Below are 19,151 nucleotides of genomic sequence, written 5' to 3' on the forward strand. Positions count from 1 at the left end.
TGCAAACACATTAGATTCATGATTTGTTTTTTTTCCACCATTCTTTTTAATTCCAAAGATATTTCTTTCATTTACTTCCTCAAGCATAAAGATAAGCCTTAACTAGACAATATAAAATTCATTTTATATTTTCAGTTCTCCAGTGTCTCAAAATTTAAAATAGGTCACTACCCTTATTCAGGTATGGATGGAAACAGTCTGTTTGAGTAAGAATTTAGTTTTCAATCAACGTGAGAATTATTCAATCTATTTTTTCTATTTTGCTATGAAGATAGGTATCAATTTCCTTGTAAACCTTTTCATATATAACCAAAACTTTTTACATTAAAAATGGTAGGAAAAAAGATCAAGCAATGTAATTCAGGTTTGATCTAAAAAAGTTAAGAAAACACACAGCAACCTTATACCTTAAGTGCACAGAGCATGATGGTATACAACTGGAAGGGAGCAAGAGAAAAAAAATGAATAAACTGAAGATCACATTTTCTTTAACTCTTGATTGTTTTGCAAAATAAATGTATTTTTTGAAACATCACTGACTAATTGAATTTATTCAACCTCATTTTTCCCCTGATTTCATCCTTTCTCTTCCCACTTCTAATTTTCTGGAGCTAAGAAATGTTGAGATGTAGTTAATTAGTAGAAATATCAGTAACAGGTCAATTTTACATAATAGGAAGCACTCTCGCTTCCTTAGGGAAAAAAAATAATAATATCATTTTGAAAGGTAGATGTTTTACAGCATAAATAGAAAGATAAGAAATAGGCCACTATGAGGAGCATTTCTAGTCCCCAGAATGATATCTCCATTGCTGTTGTCCCAGATGCTTCCACCATTGCCTCAAGTAACATGGACTTCAAAATCACAGTTTTCTCAGTTTGTCTGTGGAGCAAACTAAGTGTCTTGCATCTTGGCTTTCTCCTTGCTTAGTTCAGTTTATAATTAACCATGATGAGGGCAACTGAAAAAGAAAAATGATTTTTTATCACCTCCTACTCCCAACCTGATCACTAGTGACAATGGAAATGTAATTTTTAATTTTCCAAAACTCTAGCATAATGTAGATAAGAAAGAGATTAGGAATTAAAAAAAAAAGATGGCTGGGTCAAACAAATCAATGTAAATTATGCTTTCTATCTTCATATTTATGGAGATTGAAGCACTGTGGACATTTTCAAATTTTATCTCATACTCATGGAAGGAGAACCCTTCCCATTCCACTGTTCTTCCCTCCATTTTTATGGTTTCCAACTGCCCCATGCTCTTTTGCCCAACTTACTTTGTTTAAGCTTCTAAAACCATTAGACCCTTGACTTTGGAGTGCGGCTTATTTCACTTAGCATGATTCCATCCATTTACTAGCAAGTGCCATAATTTCATTCTTTATATCTGAGTAAATCTCTCTCTCTCTCTCTCTCTATATATACACATATATATATATATATTTTTTTATTTTTTATATTTATATATATATATATGTATATGTATATATTTACCCATTCATCTGTCAACAGGCATCTGGGAACTGGGCATCTGGACTGGTTCCATAACTTGGCTATTGTGAATTGTGCTGTTATAAATATTTATGTGCCTGTATCACTGTCATATGCTGATTTTAGTTCTTTTGGATAAAAACTAAGCAGTGGCATAGCTGGGTCATATAGTGATTCTACTCCTCATCTTTTGAAGAATCTACACATTGCCTTCCAAAGTATTTGTACTAATTTTCAGTCCTACCAACAATATATGTGTGTACTTTTACCCCACATCTTCACCAGTTTTTATTATTTGTATTCTTGATGATTGTCATTTTGATTAAAGTGAGATGAAATCTCAACCCAGTTTTGATTTGCTTTCCCCTGATTTCTAGAAATGTTGAACATTTTTTCACATATTTGTTGGCCATTTGTATTTCTCTGAGCACTTATTTTTTAAAAATAAATTTTTAGCAAGTTATACTTTACAGAGTTATGTTTATTGTTTGGTAACTGCTTGACAACATTTAGACATATTTAATTGATTTTAATCAAATTTGGTATTTTGTAGGGAGGTCCATCTTTATAGGTACTGTTATTATAGTAATGAAAGTATGCTCTTCAATCTTTAATGTTTTATGATAACTAGAAGATAATTTTTGTGTAATTTACATGTAGACTTAAAAATCATATACTGAAATATAATTTCAAAAGTTTTTACCAAAATTCATTTGCTTTTATTGGAATGTAGTTTTTCTTCACATAAAAGGACCTTTTTTGAGGTACTGACCTATTCAATCCAGTCATAGTTTCCTACAGTTTTTACACTTTCATTCAATCATTTCAATTTTCATGCCTTACCATTTCCTAACATTGATGACTATGGGGAAGATTTATCTAGTTCACAAGACTATTTTACATATGATTTGCAATCAAAACTCAAAAGAGATAAGGAAACTTGCAGAATCCCAAGTTAACTCATTGGTAGGGTAAGATATAGAAAGAATTGAAAAATAATATTGTTTAGTAAAACAAAATCCATTCTCAAGGGTTTAATTTCTAACCAATGTCCTGTTTTCTCTTTATTTCAGTCTTGATTTATAAGGCATACATTCAACAGGATGACATATGATTCTCAGATATAGACTATGAAGAACTATTACAAGGAAGTCACTCAGGAAGTTGTGATGAGTATTAATATTCATTTTTCAAATGCTCTGCCTAAATATCTCTCTTATATCTATATATTTTCTAAAAATTGGAATACATTTGTTTTGCTTACCATTTGTTAAATATGTCATATCTAATCATAAAAGATAATGCAAAAATTGGCAAATTATTTTTTGCATTTCAAAGTTTTAAAATTTCATTATAATTATTTTTACATGTATATTAATTGCTGACAAAATTTTAATTTTAAACAAGAACAAAAGTTTATATTTCTCTACAAAAGAGTATTATATATAATGCACTACCATATGATACACAGATACAACAATAACTCTTTATTTGTATCCAATTCTGTCACTGCTTTCTCTAGGAGCACCAGTGAAGTTATGGGGGCAAATATTTGTTCAGAGTAAATACTACTTCTCCAAGCCTCCCTAGCAACAATATGTTACCAAGGGTCTCATTCCCAGCCAATGCAATCATAAAAATGATGTGTATACCTGGTTCTCATCTTTCAATGGAAGGAAGCATTCTTCTCCATTTTATTCCTCTTTCAGAATATAGCTTGTGGAGTGATTTCTCTCATAGCATATAAATGAGTTCAACTCTTTAAAAACACTGAGCATCCAGACAAAGAACCTAAGTTTCTGATGACTATGTAAGGCAGAGCAATCATAGAAACTCAGAAATGTGTGTTAAGAAATTTGCTTTGATAATACATCATCGCTCTATGTATTCTAATTAAGAAAATTGAATTTTCTTTAGATCTCAGGGTTTGATTACTATCTTAATTAGAGTCATTTAAATATACTCCAAATTTTTCATTTTATATATCCATTTATTCTAAAATTACCAACAAATGTACAAAAATAGTTAATAGAACAATGTTTGTGTGTACACCTCATCCACTGCATTTAATTAAATGCTATGTAATTTACCAATAATGTCTGAGATTTTGAAATGTCTCTTGGAACCCAACTTTAATATATGAATACTACTATTATATGGGACACAGACACACCCTATTGACATATATGGGCTCTGAAATAAAAGAACCTTGTTGGAAAATATTTGGGCAAATGATTCAGATAACTGTCAGAATTCTAGAGCTATTATGACTAAACTTTAACAATGTCATTACAATTTTACAGATCCTTATGTCCTCATTTAAAATTTCAAAGAATTTTAAAATTCTAACTATAATAAGTATCATTTACCTGAGGGAAATGTTTGATATGCTCAAATATAATACTAGGTCCCAACATTGGTCATATAATAACTTTGTGATTCATTGAACCTTCTTTGAAATTCAATTTAGAATCTCTCTCACTCTCGCCACCAAACCCAGATTTGAATTTCCTTCCTTTTTCATTATGCTGATTATGTAAGGAACCTCCTGATGGATAGAATGATCAAATAGGTACTGAAGAGGGAGTATGTCATCCCCCAAAGAGTGGTAGACTGGAAGTAGGGATATGAATATTTTAGTTTTGATCCTGCCACTAGTTAGCAAAACATTTATCATTTTGAGTGTTATTATTATTATAAGTAGTAGTAGTAGTAGTAGTGTTAGTACTGGGGATAGAACCCAGGAACACTCTACCACTGAGTCATACTCCCAGGTCCCCTCCTTTTTAAAGGTTTTTAAAATTTTGAGACAGGGTCTTGACCTCACTAATTCGCTAAGGCTGGACTTGAACTTAGGATCCTCCTGCCTCAACTTCCCAAGCCCTTGGGATTGATTATAGGCATGCTCCACTGCATCTGGCTGAGCTTTATTATCTGCTTTAAAGTATCATAGTTAGACAAGATGATCTTCATAATTTCTCTATTCTCTCTATGTAATTTCATATTGTAAGTTATTTTTTTATGACTGTATTGAATTATGTATAGTATATATATCATTTTTTTAGTGGATGGCACTTTAAAAAGAAATCTATGTGTAGCCAGAAAAATGTGTAAGTGTTAATTATTAAGTAGAGCTATACTGACATCCTTTGGTGAGGTTTTGGTTGGTTATAATTTAATATGGTAATAGATAAATAGGGAGTTGAACAATTACATGGTTGATAAGTAGATAGAACTCTTCAAATCTATTTAAATCTGTCCATAGACTAATTTGGATATGAAATTCATATTTCTGAGAAATAAAAGAAAAAAAGAGATCAAGTCCAAATGAAAATATTTTAATTATACTAATTACATATTAAATTAGTAATAAAACATTTTATCTATAAAATATTGAAATACAAAACTGGTAAGACTAATCAGATAAGACTTGCAAATTATGAGCAAGGTATTTTCTCCTTGTGACAATAAACAACAACAGAAACGTAATTGGAGAATCAAGGAGAGAAAGTTCACTAGAACAAACAAATAAATAAACATTTGAAACTGCAAAAACTATCACTCTGGTAACATATCAGGTCTGATGGCAGTTTGACTTGGCACTCGGGCTAATACTTGGGAGTGTGGTGTCAGGATGTTACAGAAAAATATATGCCAGAAGGAAAAAAGGAAGTATCTATTTAAAAAAAAAAAAAATTGCAAGAAAAGCAATTGCAGAATCCAGTTCCTGGGATTGTATTATGGATACAGGCGGATTAGATTGGGCTGATTACCTTAGCTTGAAACAGAGAGTCTTTCTGCCCTGCGGGGGAGGGGACGCCTTTCAAGCAAAGCCCTCCTCTCGGATGCGCCCTCCCCTTGCATTCACTTGCAAATCGCTGTGTGCTCACAGAAGCAAGCACTTCCCCAGTCCTAACCTTCCCATGGCGAGTGCTGCAGCTCTATCAGCAGAACCTTTCTCTCCGTGTGAGCAAGGGCTTTCCCCCCCTTTCCTTTTCTTTCTTTCTTCTTTTTCTTCTTCTTTTTTTTTCCCCCTTTAATCAGAAGCACTGAATGAAAGCCAATCAGAGAGAGAGCTCGCCCCCGTTTTCTTCGGTTCCCTGCCGTCCAGAGTTAAAAGTGATGCTGAGAGAAAGCTTGAGTTAGATTGAAGTAGAATCAGTGACAGAAAATAATAGCAGAAAACAAACAAAAAGGGGACATAGTGACAATTTCTCCAGGGTTATTTTTGCTGGAACCAACTTCCGCTATCCAGAAGCTGATAAAAAAGGTAGGAAGACTTCACCTCTTTTCTTTAACTCCCTTAAGGTCTTTTTCTTTTCTTCCCTCGGGGGACATATGTTTGTTTTTAAGTTGTATTTAACAATTATTTCAAAATAATTATCTTTAATAAACAAATAGCAATACAACTCTTTATAGTAGATTCCAGAAAAGCTGTTTGGAATGTCTGTACAGGTATTGCAAAGCTGGATAAATTATATATTATGCTCAACAGTAGATCATGCTATTAGAGTTTGCAAATTCATTCACTCTGAACAAATGCTAAAAAATATCGTGGAGTATAATTTGTCATGCTCATATTTGCTTATTTTAAAAATCAGTGTAAGAAAGAACATTGCTGCTGTGAACTCTAACATCACCTAACATTACTTTGCATTCCATATGAATGGATTCACTCTGCACTTATTCATAGTTATAGTTCATTGTATCTTCAATATAAAGAGAGATGACAGGCAGAAGAGAGATTCCTTGAAGCTGTCAATGGTCACTAAGCATCTACATATACAGTAGATTGACATTCATCAGAAATAAAATAGGCATAATGCCTATATTCACATTTTACATCTGAGTGGGAAGTATGAGGGGGGCTAGATTAAGTGGGGGAGATTAAATGCATGTAGTCAGCAGTTGCAGCATTTATTGTCTCTGCTGCAATAAAATCCATATTTTATGTGGTGTTAAATTAATGCAGCATATTGTAAGTCTAAATGCCTGTCCCCAACAAGTAACTATTGATAGCATTGTAAGTATGGGTAGAAACAGTAGTCTGCAAGTGTTTTTATGCCACCACCATAAAAACCTGCTATCTCTTTATCATTAAAAAAGGGGAGTCTATAGGTACACTCAAAGACAAACATCATTTAAAAACCAACCTATCATCTTTTGCTTTCAGAAAAGCAGATCTGTTTCCTATAATTGTGGTCCTTCATTTCAGTAAAAGCTTTTATTATCCAAATCTGCACATCCATTACTTCTCAGGTTTTTGGAGATGCATTATTTTTTCTTATTTTTTTCTCCTGAAGGATCTATATTAAAAATAATCTGTCCCTCTGATGCTGACAGCTGTTATACTTCAATGCATATGTTAGTAGACTTTCTCCCTTCACACCATCCCCCTCTCTATATTTCTTTAAACGTAGCTACAAGAGCTTCTCTGTGGTGAATAACACTTGGCAAGAGTGTGCTCATTTTTTAGGTCTGGTATGGTGAGGATTTTTAATTAGTAGAACTTTCATGAAAACATTATGTCATTGACAGAGCTGCATGTTCATTTTTAGTTAAGGTGGTGAAGAAAAAAGGAAGAGGTTATAGCCTAGAAAAATGGGTAAATAAGTTGCAGGATAATCTGTGCCCCTTTGCCCCCAGTGTAGTAAATGGCACATATGTATTCAATGTGCAATACATAAGGAAATAGGGGCTTATGTGGGAAGGGAGGAGTGAAGGGATGGGTAAGTGAACAAATATAAACAGCCTGTGTCTGGTTGAGGGACACATCAAATGCAAAGCCACCCTGATGATAAAAATATAAAGAAATGCTCCTTTCATTTGCTATCCCCCTTTTTTTTTCTTCTTCTTCTTGGCTGTGTTTTTAAAGTATGAGTCAATGTCTGCTTTCATTAAATCAGATACTTCTTGGTTTCAAATACTTGCTGCTAACAAATTGACTTCCCTGGTGAATGCCTTTGCCTTCCCTGACTCCCGTCAAATAATAGAATTCCATTCACTTGATGTTAGAGGGGAAAACCAAGGAAATGGGAAAACAATGTAAACTGTATGAGAACCCATGTACGTGTGTATATATGTGAGGGTAATGGTTAATTTACCAGATACCTGATTAAGCCTCCAGGTGATATTCTTTGATATTTGTATATTAAAAAAACAACTGTTTATTATGAAAAATAGTAGTACACAGGTTTCAGTTTAATATTTTACTGTTAGGTTTTTGCCTACACTGAGGTTTTCTTTACAAAAAATAAATGAATGAATTTCTGTCTAGGAAGATACACATTTCTGGCACATTATTAAGACAGTTCACGTAAAACAGAAAAGAATGATTTTTTAATGTTAAAATTAAAATATTTGAAATGGAAAGGTAATTTGCAAAATATGTGAACCCTGATGAAAATATAGGGTGACGGTCTTGACCTTCACTTAATTTCTCATTGAAACAAATAACTAAAGCAAAGTATATATTATCTAGGGGATTTCTTGCCATATGACTTATTTCCTATGTTTCTTAACCTACTTTGCAGCAACTGATAGCACCATGTCCTCCTGGAATATGTCATTTTTATACCAAATCATTCCACTAGGCTGCAGCACAGGAACAGCAGTGGCTCTGGTGATGCTGATTCAGCAGCAAAGTGAAGCATATTTTTGTTAAGTGTTATTATCAGTAACAATGTTGCACAGTAAGCAATTAATACAAATCAGGGGTTTAATTCAACTATAGTCTAGCTCTTGGGCTTAAAAAATATTAACCAGAATGTATTCTGGTTTTTGCTAGGTAAATTGCGTTCTAATACTGTTGCCACATTAGAAGTGCTTGTAAATTACTGAAACAAAGTCTGTAGAGAGAAATATAAAAATTATTTATGCCAACCAAAATTAATTAAATTCAGATATTTGATCTCTGAGTTTCAGGTGCATATTTTGAACGTTACCATTGATTAACCCAAAATGCTTTTTGGAACGGGGTTTTAGAAGAGTCAATTTACTAACTACATTATATTTAATAGTCCTGTCTGAAAGAGACTGAAATGAAAAATCAAGTACCAAGAAAGACACTCCCTCATTCTTGTTAGATTTATACTGAACAAATGTAAAATTGATTAAGCATTGCTATAATTATAATATATGATACTTATTATGAATATTTGGAGGAAGAAACCAAATTCCAAAGAATAAAGTTATAAACACATAGTTGAAAAATAAAATTTAGCATACAAAAATTTGGTTTTATTTTGATAATTCTTATTTAGACCAATGGGTTCATCTAGAAAAATTTGTTTTGTCATACTCATAGTAATCTGAAAAACGTATAGAAAAAAGTCCTAAAGTGAAAGCTTTTAAATCTGCCTTTTTTTCTTCTACTTAAAATATTTAGATCATGTTCATAGAGCATTCATATAGTACTTTTTGCTTTTAATCCAGTGAATTCAACACACAAAATTAGAGATTTCTTTCATGCATATAACAAGAAAATTTTCAAACAAGAAGCAATGCTTGTTTTCTAATATAATATCAGTTCAGGGTCACCTCTGTCCTCTTCTTTTCTGACTCTGCTGCAACCTTACTCACTTGACATTTTAGTGTGAGCCCTAGAGCCCTTTACAATCTAGTTGTGTTGTCTTGTTTAACTGGATAGTGCTAGAGTATGTAAGGCCATTTTGCTTTTTCCATACCTTCCTGCTCACCTCCCAATCCAACTTAAGAGATGAGCGTTGTAAAATGATCAGATCAATCACATTAAAGTTGTAGATTTCTGGTAATGTATGATCCTGAATGGAATATTAACCCTGATCAATTAAAATAATCTGAAAGGTCAAGTTTTTAAACATTTTTTTGGAGACAACTTTTGCTTAACACTTTAGTATCAATGTGACTTCTTGCAAAAAGTAACTTTGTAAATTTTTTGAAAGAATAAAATGTTTTTTTTAAGCCAATTTCTTTATATTTTTGTTCTATTTCTTTGTTGCAGTGTGGTATCTTATCCTCTCTACTGCCATATGACTAAGAAACATTTGTTAAACATAACCATATTGGAAGTAGAATTAAAAAAAGAGAGAGAAAACTGCTAGTTGAATAAGCATGGGTAAAATAAAATTGCATTTTACATCATTTTAGCTTGTAAGTTTCCTTGAAAATGCTTGCATGTGGGAGGTTGAAATGCCTTCATGTAAAAATCCCTTGCAGCAAAGAGATCCATATCCTTCAAGAGTTTATCAGTACATTTTAAAGCACTTTACCAAATCACATGATCTCAATTTTCAATGCCTTATTTATTTATTTATTTTTTTAGAAAGCAGGCTTGATTCTACAAACTCTATATGCTGCAGTTATATAAATTAAAGTTAAATGACATTTCAAGCTTCAGGACAAGATTAAGCAATAGGCCATAAGATAGAATACAACAATGTCTCACAACAGGAAATTCAGCATTAAATGACATGTCTAAACACTTCAGAATCTTATTTATCCTCATAAATTTCAAGTAATTTTTTTTCTCTCTCCCCTCTCCCTTTCCTCTCTCTTTCTCCCTCTTTCCTCTGCTTCCTCATTCTTGACAATTACAAAAGTACTTGAATAAATTTTCCATGTGCTTTTTTATATTGTCCTATATCAAATACTATTTCTGTAAATCTTGTGTTTTTATGACCAGTATTCTAACATCTGCCACATTATACACTGGATTTATTGCATTATTCTTTGCATCATAGCATAAAGTATTTGACAGTTCAGTTGGCTAGAGCATGTCCTTTAAAATGAAAGCAATTCTTATCATAACACTGAGGCTTCTGAGGAGTTGAAATTGGCACCAATATAGTTTATTGCACTAGCAAGGAAAGTGTGGGAATTCAGCATTTATTAATGGAATTACTTCTGCAAATAATCAGACTGCAGACTGCATAGGCATGAATTATTATACTCAGTGCATCAGTTATTGATTGTGGATCTGTGTTGATTTACTGTAAGAGAAAGTATTAAAGTAGTTTGATTTTTAAAATGAATCAGTTATAAATTTCATATTTCCAGAAAGTGGTGTTTCATTAGACATGTTGATTTTTCTTTATTGTAAAAAAGAAATACATCAATTTTTAATCTAAGAAAAACAACTGATATGTAGGGAAATAGTATCTACTCTCAATATTGTGGAGTAAAGAACTACCATTGCTTCTGATTTCCAATTAAAAATGTGGGAAATGAGTTGGAGCTATAATCAGGTTAAGTAGAATACATTGTAAATTAAAATAATCAACAAGCTGAATAAAGTAAATATTTTAACTTGAATTATTTAGGTAATTCTCTACAGTTTTACTACAGGATGTGTAAATATAAGAATTAAAGTTCAGATTCAGAGAGTTATCCAAATAGATCAAAACCAATCAATATATTTGCCCAGGTAATCAGAAAATTTTGAGTAATTTTCTGTTTATAATACTAATATAGCTCTTAAAAAGTAAACAACTCCCTTTTTTATATAGCTCCACTCCAAATAAAATCAGTTAAACTTCCTTTGAAACATTTGTAACTTCTGGGATTTTTAGAAATAATAAATATTTTCATAATTCTTGAATGGAATTTCAAGTTCAAATGAGGAATCATAATGTTTCCAAGGTGATTGAATTTCTAAAGATAAACTTCAAGTTAAAATGCTTACATTTGAGTAGATTTGAAAATATTGAATTTGCTTGTTTATGACATGTAAATCTCAACCCATAAATTATATTCTTAAAATATTTTATTAAAACATTTTCTTTTTTTATAACTTTATTTTGCTTATTTATTTATTTAATGTGGTGCTGAGGATTGAATCCAGTGCCTGAAAAGAGCTGGGCAAGCACTCTACCACTGAGCCACAACCCCAGCCCCTAAAACATTTTCTTTTTTTTTTTTTCTTTACATTTTCTTTAAACAAACAAAAACATAGTTTTGCTACCTCTAACTCACTTGGTTAAAATCAATTGCTAATAAAATTAAGAATATAAATTGAATGCTTTTAAAGCCAGCATTGTTGCATTTATCTACTTTATTAATGACAAAAAAGGAAAGAAACTTTTGGGGGTAAAATTAAAAGTATGTCAGTTTATTCATCAAATAAGAGAACTGAATAAACAATGATTAACCATTACCTTAGTCGAATATAAAGTTTATATATATGTACATATATATATAATTTTTTTACTGTTTTCTAAAGTCTAAGTTGAGGGCTTTTCCTGCTCTGTTGGCTTCAACCATATATGTTCATCAGAGGGATTTTTAAATATATAATCACTGTAGAGTGGAAATTACTAATATTCAGATGTCATCTGTCTCTGTATAGTCTCCTGAATTTCTGTGTAGCCTACTCAATTTAAGTACTTCTTCAGCAACAGGAACTTACAGCAACTCTTTATTATTTTATCTCCCCCTCAACCAAGGCTTATTATTCTTTTAGAGGTTAATTAAAAATTGAATCATGCTTATAGATATGTACTTAGAAATGCTCTTCCGTCTATCTTCATTTTTCTTTTCTTTTCACTTCTGAATGAGAAATGTAGATTTCCTATAGAATTTCTGCACTAAATAAGAGACCACCCTCCATGCTGAGATGAAGCTTTTTGTACTGGATACAGTAAAAAGTGAGAACTATTTTCTAAGAATCTCTTCTGGTATTTATGCCTTTTATAGTGTACATATTAATTTTTCAACAGTTAATAACTAGATAATTCCACATCATTTTTATTAACTTATAAATCTTCACTCACTTCTTTCAGTACACTATTAGTATTGAAAACAAATTCAGGTCTGTATTATAATTTTCAAATATATATCTGTAATGAAATGAAATATTTTTAAAATCTACATTAAGAGATACTTTCATTAATATTCTTTTATTTTTTGTAGCTAGATTATTTACTATCATGGAATTGAATCTCAAATTAAGCCCAGTGATGAACACAGTAAAGGCATTAATTTACTTCACTTTGTGTATAGAGGATAGATCAAGCCTCTATCTAGGTAGGTCCAGGAAGAAAAAAGAATGAATGAAAGAAGAAGACTTCTACTTCATTGAAGTAAAGTAATGAAGACTTTACATATAAACCACTGTTCCCAAAAACTCTGTATGGAAATTTACTATTTTTAGTAGTACAAAGAGGTTCAGTACTATGATAAAGTAAAATCTATACTCATTAAGTTAATTGTATTTTAATTTTAGTCTATCATATATTTCTTTTCATTCTTATGTGCATATTAGAGTTTTTCTCTTGCATTTTCTATTATATACATAAATGGCATCTTGGTAGCTTGATCAATTTTTCTTTAGTTCCTAATTAATTTCCTTCATTTTGAGGAAAGTAACCTTGACCACTCCCTTTCTGTCACACCCAGAAATTTAAGGAACAATTCAATACAAATTTTGTCCTTGAAGAGAGGAAGATTCTAATGTGAGATATTCACAATTAATTCTTTATGATTTATAATACAAATATCATTAGTTATGTTTTGTTTCTATTTTCTCAAGATAGTAAAATTAGACAGCAGAACATGATGGAGCACTTATTCCTCCATCCAACAGTCTTCAGTTTTGTCCATCTGTTGAATATACTATTGAAGAACCCTCTTAGCATATTGTTCCATTCATCCATTCTTTCTTTCTTTTGCCATGTATTCTTTAAATATCATATGTCAGGCACTGTTTAGATAACTAGAAATACACACACACACACACGTGTGAGTGTGTGTGTGTGTGAGAGAGAGAGAGAACAGTTTAAAAAACTGAAACTTACTCTCCAATGAGGTATTAAATAAATAGTCACATGACTTATATTTCAGTTTTGATACATGTAATGATAGTACAATGTTTTTTAAAGTGCATAATACAAAGATCTAACTTAGCTATACTTTAAGTTACACTGATATATTCAAAGAAAACTGACATCTTTCAAGAAAATATCAAAGTGAGTTAACTCTTTGGTTCATGATTTTTTTGTGTGTACCTTCAGATCCATTCAATGTAACCTCAAGATGGGCAGTGAATTGCTGCTTTGGTAAGAGCTGCCTCTTGGTTGTTGATCTTTGCCGCACTTCAATTTTACAATAGACAATTTTCATCTTACAGGTGCAGCCAACTATATAGAATTAAAGAAGTTCCAAAATTTAAGACTAATATGCCCATCCAAGATATGAAGTATACAGAAAATACATATCAGAAGGCCAAGTATTTTCCAAAATTCTACTACTAAAAACTTATGAATAGGAGCTTCCTCATCTGAAGTAATGAAAATCTGCACTCCATAGAAGCCCCTGAATTTCAAACTTAGTCATTCTGTGAAAGAAGAGTCTTTTATTTTATTATCTTTAAGAAGGAGACTGTACAGTGATAAAGCTGCATTCCAGAAACACTGAAATTACTTTTCTTAGAAAATGTAATGACCCTAACCTAAGTGCTCTCATAAGGACCTTTAATGGATAAAAGCATGAACCATGGCACCAGTCTGTCTGATTAAAACCCTAGCTGTGCCACTTACCATTTATTTAATATTTAATACCACTGCTGGTTTTCTTATCTGTTAAATGGGATTAATGATAGTACTTACATAATAGGGCAATTGTCATGATTAAAAGAAGCAGTTACTAAAAAGTCTAACACCAGTGCCTAACAATGTCTAACACAAAACTGGTATCCTAGTATTGCCTATTGCTGTTAAATTCATTGATATAATTATTAATTTATATAAATTCGTGTTACCTATGTTATTTTATTGAATATTGATTTTGTTTTCTTTCAACCATATCATATGATATGACTTGGGATACAGCTTTACACTTGTTGATTATTTTAAGTTGTCCCATGTTGGTAAGCTCTTGGTGTTTCAAGTCTGATGCTCTCACCACTTCTACTGGGAACATCATAAATTCTTCATTTTTCTTTTTTTCTTTTTTTTTTTTTTTTTTGGTGGGGGGAAGGGAATTCGAGTCAAAAATTTCCAAGGACACAGTCCATTTATCTATAAATACAATTAGAAAATTCTGATATAGTCTTATTGTAATTGGAAAGATCTTTGTGTTTAATAGTTAAGCTATATTAATTCCCTAATGATTTTGAAATAGCGTTGAATGCGAACAGAAAACTTAAAATGCATTCTCAAAAGGCCTTTACATGAACTCGGGCCTTTTTGAAAATGGGCATGAATTTTGAAAATGATACGGCACAGAGGAGAAAAAAGGATCAGAAAGATAGAGACTAACTGTTGTGAGTTCCATAAGCTACATGAACTCACTCGGGTGAAACTTGAGCCATTTCTGAATATACTGTAATAATCATTCATTCACGAATTCTCCTTCTTGAGGTCAGAGTAATGAGAATTAGAAAAAGAATGATGAGCAGAGGCAGAACATTACAGAAATAATCCCATTAACGTTTTGATACCTATAAATCTGTAGGTATCAAATTCCACAGTCTCTATTATAAGCTGAAAGGTCAGTGGACTACCGATTTCTTAGACAAGGTGCCTGAAACTGTCTGATGAAGACATAGAACCACCTGCAAAATGTGGAAAGTTTAACAGGTTTTATTTAGATAATTCATTCTTTTCATACTTCACATTCAAGGTGGTGAGAAAATCAATTTAAAATCACTGTTTCTGTATTTTTTTTCTTCCCTTTTTGACTCCACATGGTAATTAAAACATATCTGGAATGATTTTTACAGATTATATAAAGAGACCAACACATTGAAGTTACAAAATACACATAAGTATCTTTATAAAACTTAATTTTAAAGATTCAGAATAATATCAGTGTTTTTATCTTTCAATTTTATTTATAACTCAGGACAAATTAATATATTTGTTTTGGAAGTTTATATATTTAAAGGACATACTTGGTACTTTATCTTATCCACCAACTTGTAAAGGTGAGATCACCATAGTAGAGAACACTAAACCTAACCAACAAATAAATTTCTGAATATAGTAAAGAGGATTTTTTTTGATCATGCTATGTATTAACATTTATTACCTATTTAATCATGTATTATCTGTTCATCAAAATTATAGTCCTTTTTGTCATCTTTTTTAAATGCAGTGGCTGTTTAGTAGCATGCTTTTCTTCACAGACTCACTGTAATATTTGACTAAGTGTTTTACATTTATAGCTGATTGATAAGGAAAACTAGTTTAACATATTCTATTAAAATTTAATACATTTTAAAATTTAGTATATTTTATTATCTGTGTCTACCTTATTTTTAGGGATTTCAAGGGGTAAAGAATTAGACATACTTTTTGTTTGGTTTTAAAATTCTTTTATCATACTAAGGACAAAGATCATTCGCTTGCATTTATTTTTCTTTCATTTGTTTGGAAATGAAGTGAGAATAAAATTGCATAAAATCAGTGGAAAATTCATTTTAAAATCTGAGAAAATACATTATTGAATTATTGTGTAGATTACTAAAATAATCCTTTCCTTTAAAAATTCTTCAAATTTTTAAAGATTTTCAACCTTTATGTGTTGTTTTGAATGTTTTCAGTTTAAAAATGACATGTTAGACTTCAAAGTTCATCAGAGGATTGAGATGAACTTATGTTTCTGAAGTGTTGACCCATTTATAGGGAAAATTGCTGCTAATATTTCTGGCAACATTCACTTGCCCAGAGGGAAGTTAACATAATTCGGTGTTTGGAGCCACCTTGTGGCCTTGTCATTGTAATTAGAGAATGTTCTCTGGATTCAGGTTCTTTTCCAAGTGAACATTGTCCTTGAAAACTTTGAACTGCATTAAAAAATCACATTAAAAATGGATCATAGATGAATACCAGTTTATTACTTACTAGTTATTTATGTGAATTAAATATTGCACTATAAAAATCTAAAATATTTTAAACAACTTTTTGAGGCAGGATACAATTTTTACCATCCAGGTGCAAACAAACTAAAAAGATTGCTTAAATATTTAACTTTTCCAAGGAAAACTCCCTTCCAGCATTCCCTGGTGTGGTTATTCTGCATTTCGTATAACTTGAAAGGCAAGATCTAATACCAGCAAATTATGGTCATTGAATGTTTTACAGTGGACTCATTGGAAATTCAGAGAGAGAAATGTGTGTTTGGTTTTCAATAAGTGCTAAAATAATTGATATTTACTTAGGGTACTGTACAAAATATAAAGCATCACTAAATATAAAGCATCTTTCACTTTCTTTTCATTTGAGTTAAATTTGTAGTGTTCTTTGTAATTTTACAAATAAGTGCTACATTTTTTTTTTTTTTTAATAAAGGAATAAAGTACTTTCTAGAAACTGGAAATAAGTACTGACCTAGATATTTAAATGTATAAAAAAATCACTGATTACTTATAGGGCCTTACCCCTCCTTATTTACCTAATTTTCTAAAAGTAAAATGTAGAAATTTTATGGGAAAAGAATTTTTATTTTATCTCATCTATAGCAATAGTGAACATAAAAATTTTCCTTCTTTTATTTATGTCTCTATTCATAGCTATATTTAAACACACTTATGCTACATCCTAAAGTATTTCTTATCATTGTCAATGCCATCATTGTCATTATCATCATCATCATCATCATCATCATCATCATCATCAAAAAGCCTGAGCAGAATTTCAATTCCAAGATGGGACATGGACTAGCTTAATCACACAGGCTGCAATGAAACAGTTCATATTTCCTGTTTGGGGGGACACAGGGATGATTTGGTTTAATTAACAGAATAGAACTCAATAAGCACTCAAGATTTAACATAAACTCTTTAGATTATATACACTTTATGTACTAAAGCCCCAGACTTTTCATTGATGTTTTCTCTCACTACTTGGAGCAAGCTAGACCGCCTTCTAATGTAAAACAAGTGGTCAGAGCATGTCGTTTCTCATGCACATCCCAATAGCCTGACTGAAAGCACAGATTACTTTGCTTCCCATTAAACCATACTCTTTCTGTCAACAAAAGTGCTTCTATTCTAAGAGATATTACTATTGATTTGCTTTTATTCTCAAAAGACAGCTAGATTTTTTTTTTTTTTTGCAATGCTGCACACCAGGTATGATTTCAAGTGAACATATAAAGTATTTCAGCTACAAAAACAAGACAGAAATAGAAATGATATATTTAAGAGTTTAGATGTTCAAAATTCAGATTCAAACTTTTGATGATGCCATATTCACATTTAGTGCAATTGGTGGAAACAAAGAAATTTTAAAAAATAAATAGAAAATGGATAATCATGAATACAATACACAAATATGAGAACATGTCCAGAAATGAGCAAAAATCAAGAAACCACTCAAAATACTTGAGCTAGAAACTTCTACTTTCTTCTTAATTTTTGTCTAAATTATAACATGCTTGTTTATCCAAGATAATTATTCTCAAGTGATAAGAAATTTTCATACTCACCTATATCTGAGATCATTTTTTGGCTTACCTTTTACTGCTTTTTCAGCACAACTTACAGCTAAAAATGCACTGACTCTAGATTTTAACTCTTGCCTCTTCAAATGTGATTATTCAATTAATCATTTTAGTTCTTTCATTAAAAAGAATGATACTTTCTTTTTGATTCTAATTCCACACTATAGAAAAGGTTCAGAGAACGTGTTTCTTTGCAATTCAGCCACACTTTAGAATTCTCAGTATATATTATCAAATTTATGAGGAGCTTGGGAAATGGGTTTGGGTGAAATGTTAAATTTTCCTCAATTAGATGACATAGAAGCCCATACATTGAAAGTCATTTAGTGGTTTGCTTGTGATTTGAATGACGTTTCAGGGGACTGTGGAAGAGGGAACATGGTCATTTAAGCCTAGGGCAGCAGAGAAGGGACTGAGAGGTGCAAACTCCTTCATTGGTTATTAAAGTTAAAATGATGAGAAAGAAGGATGACCTAGCAGATAGAGTTAGCTCCTGGCTGACCTTCATGTTTGTATCTCTTTCCTCTCTAAGCCTTTCTAAATATGTTTTTCTTAATCTATTGCTACTATAATTAACCATTAAGTAATATATATATATATATATTGATTTTAAGTATGAAGACAGCAACATGTTAATTAGGCAGATGATGTGATGGAAGTTAACCATATTTAAACTTCCCAGTCTCAAATGACTTTTGCTCTTTTCCAAAAGACAATAAAAGACATGACAAGACAGACTGTTAATTTCATAGAATAATATAAGCCCAGGATAGCAGGAGAGTTAAAGATGCAGTATTTGCCAGTGTTAGGATTTAGGAAAGTCTTCTTTGAGGGATGAGCTTAAGCTAAGTCCTTAAGGATGTGATAGTTTATCCACTCACTAAATTAACATTTCTTCTATAGAAATTCACTTGAGAGTCAATACTGCAGGGTAGTCAGCTGCTCCCACCCCAGAGGTGGTCATGTCTATAGCGTTCTAGCTCTGCCACCAAGTCAGCAGTGTGGAGGTTGTAGCTTAACCAACCCTGTTTTAGTGTCTAGATCAGATAATAAAATGGCTGCCTCCTAACTGTTTTGCTATAAGAATTACATGAAGGTGTATTTGTGAAGAACTCAGGGTTTTTGTTTGTTTTTGCAGTTATGAAACTCTGATGGATCTTACCAGCATCATTACTACTTACTAGGTAAAATTTAAATGTTAGGCCCTCTGGCTCTGCTGTAATTCAACTCATATTGCA

General features: G+C 31.6%; 1 protein-coding gene across 1 annotated transcript in view; it reads left to right on the top strand.

The window, feature by feature from the left end:
- Window positions 1–5,443: 5,443 nt before the first annotated feature.
- The window catches only part of LOC306664557 (cadherin-10), a 171,341-nt gene continuing 157,633 nt past the window's right edge, over window positions 5,444–19,151 (top strand). Inside the window, exon 1 of the mRNA XM_079145500.1 lies at window positions 5,444–5,764. The gene's annotated coding sequence lies outside the window, so the exon portion shown is untranslated. The remainder of the gene's footprint in view (window positions 5,765–19,151) is intronic.

Source organism: Sciurus vulgaris (genome assembly GCF_902686455.1).
Source record: "Sciurus vulgaris genome assembly, chromosome: 6".
Lineage (NCBI taxonomy): Eukaryota > Metazoa > Chordata > Mammalia > Rodentia > Sciuridae > Sciurus > Sciurus vulgaris.